The sequence below is a fragment of the Aythya fuligula genome, chromosome 1 (genome assembly GCF_009819795.1).
Source record: "Aythya fuligula isolate bAytFul2 chromosome 1, bAytFul2.pri, whole genome shotgun sequence".
NCBI lineage: Eukaryota > Metazoa > Chordata > Aves > Anseriformes > Anatidae > Aythya > Aythya fuligula.
In genome coordinates, this window is record NC_045559.1 from 79,989,174 (window position 1) to 79,996,731 (window position 7,558).

The following is a 7,558-nucleotide window of genomic DNA, read 5'->3' on the forward strand; positions in this document are numbered from 1 at the left end:
ACAGAAATTTTCAATTGATTTTTTCTGATTTTGTAGTGATCGTGTGTTTAGCTGCTGCTGATAATCCACAGTCTCACCCTATCATTTTATTTATTTATTATTACAGAAAATATCTGGAAAGATACAGCTGACAATGTGAAAAGTGAACTGGGTGAAAGACTGACTCTCACTGTGCCCTCCACAGGAACAACAGAAAATGATGTACAGAATCACACAATGAAACATGCTATCCCAGAGAAACTTTTGGATACTGAAATAGAAAAGCCAGTCAAAAATGATCAAGCAGAACACAGTGGTGAAACAGCTCTTCCAAAAAATTCTTTCTTTTTCCCACCAATTAAATAATGCAGAGTATAAGTAATGATTGGTTCAGTTGCATACCTGGTGTATTTTGTAGGTACTTGTACTCAGGAACATAAGCTGTATCTGTCTGAACATGGACTGTGCATATTGTAGGTTTATTTAATGTTCATTTTACTTTGAAATAGTCCAGGAAAAAAAAAAAAAAAGAATTTGAAAAACATTCATTTTCCTCACCTCCATCCTTGCTATGTTCAGAGATACTTTACAACTAGCAGCAATAAAATGGAGACTGTAGAGACAGAGTGGCTTGTTCGTGATGTCATAACAGACTTTTCTGAATTTTAGGTTTTCCTGAAGCTAAAAGAACAAATGTATTGACTAAAGGATCTGAATCCTTTCACTTACATCAGCATAACTAAGGAATAATTCACAGATAGGCTTGCTGTATTTACTTCTGTATAAAAAATAGAAATCAAACACAGCATCTCCACTTTCCTCCTTCTCTATCTCATCTTTTTTTGTGTGAAGCACTAGATGGAAGCCATTGTCGCACTTTTGTAGCAGACTTAGGAATGTAAATTATGTTCTTTTGCTCTTCCACAACAACAGAGGGTGGTATTTCATGCCCATTTCTGCAGGGACTTCACTCAATACTCATATTAACGAGAAAAAGGAATTAAAGCAAGCTGTTTAGATTCATGGGAATTGTTCTCCATAGGAACTTAATAGTCCAGAAAAAAAAAAAAAAAAAAAAAAGAAACAGAAACAAACAAAATCCACGAGATTTCTAGGAACCCTATGATTTCTATGCTCAATTTAAACATTAATCTCTTTGGCACACACCTCGTTATGACTCATTTACCTTACTGTGGCTTATGGATAGTACTGCAAAATATGAAAGCACATAGTGAGGAAATTGTCATACAAAATGCAGCTGCTGCTGTAACAGTGCAAAATAGTAGTCCCAAGAGAGCTAGGTGATTGTTGGTGTTAAGAGTTACCATAACAGCAAACTCCCGCAGGCCCTATGTGCAAAAGAAAAACCCAGAGAACATGAAAATGCTCCCTACACAGTTCTAATACAACAATGAATAAACAAGGCGTCTGATAGGGTCCAGAGGCGACTGCGTTACAAGAGCCCTACTGTAGGTGTGCTGCCAAATATAAAGTTAATGGAAACAGTCATCTCAGAGAAAATGGGCTGTACAATAAAAAGTGGCCATTCATGTGGGTTTCAGGCAAGTCCTGGGACTCAGGACTGCACAGCTGGAAGATAAGTGACCCAACAGGGCAACAGCCCATTATTGGGTGTAATTGAGTGATTAAGCGTCTTGGTATTCTGGCAGTAAAATGTCATTCTGCTGTGATTCAGATGTTACTGACAAGCAGGCCAACTTGCAGTACCAGAATTGTCTGTATCTCTGGCTTCAGAGAGACTCCTGTTCAGCTGAACTCTCCTGAAGACTATAAAAAGCTTCTGTTCTTCCATGGAAGAATATGCCAGAAAAAGTGAATTCTCTTGTGCACTGCATTTATTTCTGTGATTACACAATACCCAAAGAGGGTGAGTATCAAGTGGGAGGTACACAGAGCCCTTACCATGTTTCATGGAGAAGGAATCCCGCCCCTGATGGGAATGGAGCTAGACTCATCAGCAGTTTTAGGGAATATTCAGATAGGTTTTTGCAGATATTTGGAAAATATTTTGGATATTTCTTGAAAGTAACACAGAAGATGAGAAGCAAAAGGTTTCCGTTTAAGTGCAAGGGTTCTTTGTGGACTAAGGACAGCAAGAGTACTTATCCCGATATCATGTAACATAAAAGGTCAGATTCTTATCTCCTTGGAAAAAGAAATTGTACAGTTTCTATTCAGTTGCTGTTCCTTCTACAGCTCTGTTGTGGTATGTTCACTTGATGACTGTTTAGGCTGCTCCAAGTTAAAATATCTGTTTTCTCACAATTTTGCACTTGTGTATTTGTCTGCTCTACCTTAGAGACAAGGTTTTGGGGTCTTTTATACCAGCCTGCTTTTGATAGTATTGTTTAGTGATAATGAAGCTGAAAACTCAGTCTAATGCATGGGTTCACGTGCTGGAGCTGTAGTTTCTTCCATTAATTCACAATTAATACATTTCAGTAGCTTTTTGTAGTAACCAGCGTCATATTGCTTCTCTTGGCACATGTTTGTGTTTTTTCAAGACATTCAGAGCATATAGAAACAAAGCCACCAGAGACTGAAATTCAGTGTGATTATCCTATTCACAGTAGGCAGCTAGATGGCATTTTACTGTAGCTAACTGGCTCTTCTGTATTTTGTCTTCCCTTCTTTGCTGACCTGCTGTTATTTTTTAATTCCTTCAGCCTCCACAGTGATTTCCACCTTCCAAGTATTTCTTAATAAGGCCTCTTTTAGATAACTGTTGGATTATTTATGTATTTATTTATTTATTTATTTTTCAGATATGACAGAAATAGATAGAAATGCCTTGGTAGGAAGATCTAGTCCTCAGATATCATCACCGCTTTCACAATCTTCTGCAGAAAAAAAAAAAAAAAAAAAAAAAAAGCAGATCCATCAGATACAGGTAGCATCCAGTTCTTTAAGCTGTAAAAGGAAAGTCAAAATACTGAGAACATTCCTCTGACTTCTGCTCTGTTTGATCTACCTGCAGACTGATACCACTGAGTTTAAGAGAAGTTGCAGGAACCAGCACTGTTGCAGAAGTCGGTATTTAAAGGATGTAGGACACAAATCTGTAGGAAATCAAGCTGTGAAAATATAGGTGCTCATTGAACAAGTGAGGTGTATTCCTTCTCTCCCTGAAACCTCATTTAGAAAACGTCTGTGAAAACTAATGATAATACATGCACCTTGGCTCTGCTGCTTTTCTGGAATTTAATGCATTTTGGGGGAAAAAAAAAAAAAAAAAAAAAAAAAAGCACCCCATTGCCCCTCCTAGGAGGCTAAGTGTAATTGCTGTAAGTCAAACAGTCACTGCCAGAGCCAAGATCAGACAAGACCAAACCGTGCGGATCCTCACTTCCGTGCGCTTCTCTTACTCGTGTGGGATCCTGAAGTTGGTTCTTTTATTCGGGGTTGATAAAGTTGTCATCAGCGGCAATGCTGAAACACTGCAGCCCCAGCTGGAGTAACGCAGAAGTGCAGCTGTTCACGAGGTGATGCCTGTCTGCTCGTTTGGGGTCGTTCGCTAATGTTCTGATGCCATCTAGCGTTACAAAAGGCTGAGTGTATTCTGTTTCGAGTGCATTGCTAATGGCTCTTTAATGCCCAATAAAAAAAGTAATAAGCTCATCAAGAACAAATCTCATAGAACAAAGGGTGACAGTGATAAGGTCTCTCTTTAGATCTAGAATGTTGTAGCCTAACCTGGGCACAGAGAGTGTTTTAGAGCCACACCTCAACTCAAATAACAAGAAAAACACATTATTTTATATACAGGTAGGGCTGAGCTATGTGGAACATTATCTCTACCTCAAAGTAAGGAAAAAAAAAAAAAAAAAAAAAAGGCCTAAGTTTAGTAATTGTTTTACTGAATCAATGCAGCCAGGACAGGATATGCAGGAACAGCATTTTGATTTCCTGACTGTGTACACCATGCTAAGACCTACTGACATTACCTTTGGAGATGACCGGAGGGGACAAGATGGCTACCAACAATGTGAAGCAATCGCTTTTCCTGAGCATCTCAGCAGTAACAAAATACCTACTTTACAAGCTGTAGTAAGTTTATCCACACTCAGAGAACTGAGCCACTGCCTGTCAGTCAGGATTTTCCCTATTCTTCCACACCCACTACCCATCCCAGCTCTGTTTCCCCACAGGTCATGGGACTAGAGGAACCCTGCACAACCTCTGCAGCTGCAAAAGCCATCCAGAGAAAAAAAGTCTACTACACATAGTCCTAATGTTCTCTAAAGGAAACCTAATAGTGGATCCTCAGTGATGGCTTGCTTAATTATATTGTAAATTAAGCAACCTATTTGTCTTCCCATAGTTATGTTCTCTCCTTTATACCATTGGGAAAAATCAAGAACCTGGGTGTAGGGTGGGACGTGTCAGGCATTTTCCTCTACAAACAACCAGAGGAGAGGTCAACTGCAATCTGTGTACTGGCAGGAGAGAGGGAAGACTCAGCAGTTGGGTCAAGGGGAAAGCTTGAAGGAGAAAATCATTGGGTGGGAACAACAGCAAGGTGACCCCTCACCGTCTCCCTGAGAAGCAGCAGTCCAGTTCTTCCAGAGCCAAGGACAGGAGAAGAATGGCAGGTCCCTTTTCTGAGGCATTTAGTGCTCAGCTCTTTTATCATCCAGGTCATTGTATATCTTATTTGCCCCAAGAATGAGTCACTGGGAAAGTCTGAACCCAAGGAGAACAGACCAAGATGTTTTGTTTGTTTGCTTGCTTTTAATACTGTTACTTTTGGTGCTCCCATTACTGAATTCCTTCTCAGACTCCATCTTGACACCTCTTAGTTCAAACATGTTACTAATTTCTGGCTGTCCACCCACGTGGGAAGCTTGTACTAGTAAACTATTGTGTGAACCTTCTACCTGAGTCTGCCCAGAGTCATGGATTGCCAGTCTCTGATGACTGTAGTGTGTGACTGTTTGGGGGTTCATGCTGGAAGGGACAGGAAACAAAGTGGCAGGGGCTGAAATGGCTCTAGGGAGAGATGAGAAAATATACTTAAAAGCTGGGAGGAGGAGGAATCAGATTGGGATGAGATGAGGTGGTCCTAAGTTCTGGAGGCCACATTCATCTGTGTTGATGAAAGACAAGCAGAAGAAGCAACCAAGTCTTTGTTCTCCTGAGAAACATTTTATACATTGAGCTAATAGGAATCAATCAACTACCACTACAGTAGATGTGTCTACCTCCAAATGGGGAAAGGTCTCCCTCCCCACCTCTCCCATCAGAAGCTTTGGGGAATGGAGCAACTTACACAGCTTAGCATGAGGCTTGGGCAGAGACACTGGAAATAATGCAGCCACTCAGGAACATGGGGATTTCACTGACCCAAGATGTCAAGGCAATCATGAGGAACCTGAGAGGAACCATTGGGAAAAACCCCTTTCCTCTAAGGACCTGCCCATTGCAGTCAATATTCTTACTGTACATTGAGTTTCATGAAAATGCAGTGCAACATCACTTACTTCCTCTCCTTTCTGTGTGTCTCCATCTGCCATATAAGACAGATCCTCAGAAGTACTGTTGTGCCCTGTGGTTCTGACCCTCCTCATTCTTTTCACACTTGGCTCCTGCATGAGCACTTAGTTTTTCTAAAGGAAGGGTTATCTTATTTCCTCTGTCATTTTATAATCATCTTTGGCATGTGGCTCACTGCTAATCTGTGGTATTTTACTGTTCCTGAATATCTCTCCCATGTCCCTTAGTAGTGGTGTGCAAACACCACATCCTGTTTCATCAAAGAAACCATGCAATTCTAATCCTTGTCACACAGCTAAGCCACCCCTCTTTGTAATCCTGGGATAACCATGTCTTCCAGCAGTGTATCAATTCCATCCCCTAATACCTTACTCCTCTCAGTGTAAAAAAGGGATTTTCTGCTTAGAAGAATAGAGAACTAGCAATGATGAAAATTTCTCACACCAGCAGGTCTGCAGAGCATCCTCATTGTAGCTGTGTATATTCCCTTCCCTTTTTCCCTCCCTCTACTTCATTAACTCTTGTCTTGGGTTCTCCCCACATGAGGGCTGAAGTCCCTCAGTTTTAACACCCTGTGATATCCTATCCTTTTGTCCTACTATATTATCACAGCCCTCAGTCCTGGCTGGTGTCCCTAGAACAGTGTGCTGGGCCTCTCTGGAGCAGAGAAGCTTTAAAATGTTGGCATTGTACTACATAATTCAGAAAAGAAACCGCAAATGTACTTGCTGCCTACAGCAAGACTGTCAACAATGTAAGTGGGCATCCAAGAAATCTGTATGCAATGTGATCTGTTTAAATCCTATCCCTGAAGATCAGATTAGATATCTCTCCTTCTCTGTTACTCATTTGTCCTGCAAGCACTTGTCTCAGCAGAATAATACAAATGGGCTTTTCTAGGCTTTCCTAGCACATAAGTCAGAATGAACTACAACCTTCTTCAAAATCCATAGACTCGGGCTATGTTTTGTAGTGCATTATGCAACTAGACAAATTGTAAATGAGATTCACAAGGCAATTCCTGGCAGAACTGGTTGGAAGCCTGCTGAGGCTATTTGTTTTTCTTATCAGTACTCCGAATCCTCCCGGAAACCATGTTAAGATACATGAAAGACAGGGAGGTGAGTGGAGATAGCCAACATGGCTTCACAAAGGGCTAGTCAGGTTTGACTAATTTGGTGGCCTTCTAAGACAGAATGACAACATTGGTGGACAAGAACAATGGCTGTCATCTACATTAACTTGTGCAAAGTTTTTGATATGGTCCCACCGAACACCCTTGACTGTAAATTGGAGAGAAAAGGATTTGATGGATGGATTATTCAGTGAATAAAGAATTGGCTGGAGGGTTATACTCAAGGAGCTGCAGTCAATGGTTCAATATGAAGGTGAAGAACTCTGAGAAGTGGTATCCCTTAGGTGTCTGTACTAGGACCGGTACTGTTTAATGTTTCCATCAGTGACACGGACAGTGGGATTTAGTGCATTTTAGCAAGTTTTCAGATGACACCAAGCTGAACGCTGCGGATGATACTACAAAGGGAAGGGATGCCATCCAGAGGAACCTTGATAGACTTGAATAGTGGGCCCATGTGAATCTCATGAAGTTCAACAAGGCCAAATACAATGTCCTGCACCTGGGTCAGGGCAATCCCAATCATCAGTACAGACTGGGTGATGAATGGGTTAAGAGAAGTCCTGTAGGGAAGGACTTGGGGGTTCTGGTGGGTGAAAAACTCTGCATGAGCCAACAATGTTCTCTTGCAGCCCAGAAGACCGATTTATCCTAGGTTGCATCAAAATAAACATTCCCAGCAGGTTGAGGGATGTGATTCTCACCTTCTACTCTACTCTCATGAGACCCCACCTGGAGTACTGCATTCAGCTCTGGGCGTCCCCGCACAAGAAGGACGTGGACCTGTTGGACCAAGTCAAGAGGAGGGCCACAAGGATGATAAAAGGGCTGGAGCACCTCTCCTGTGAAGAGAGGCTGAGAGGGTTTGGGTTGTTTAACCTAGAGAGGAGAAGTCTCTGGGGATACCTTATTGTGGCCTTCCAGTACTTA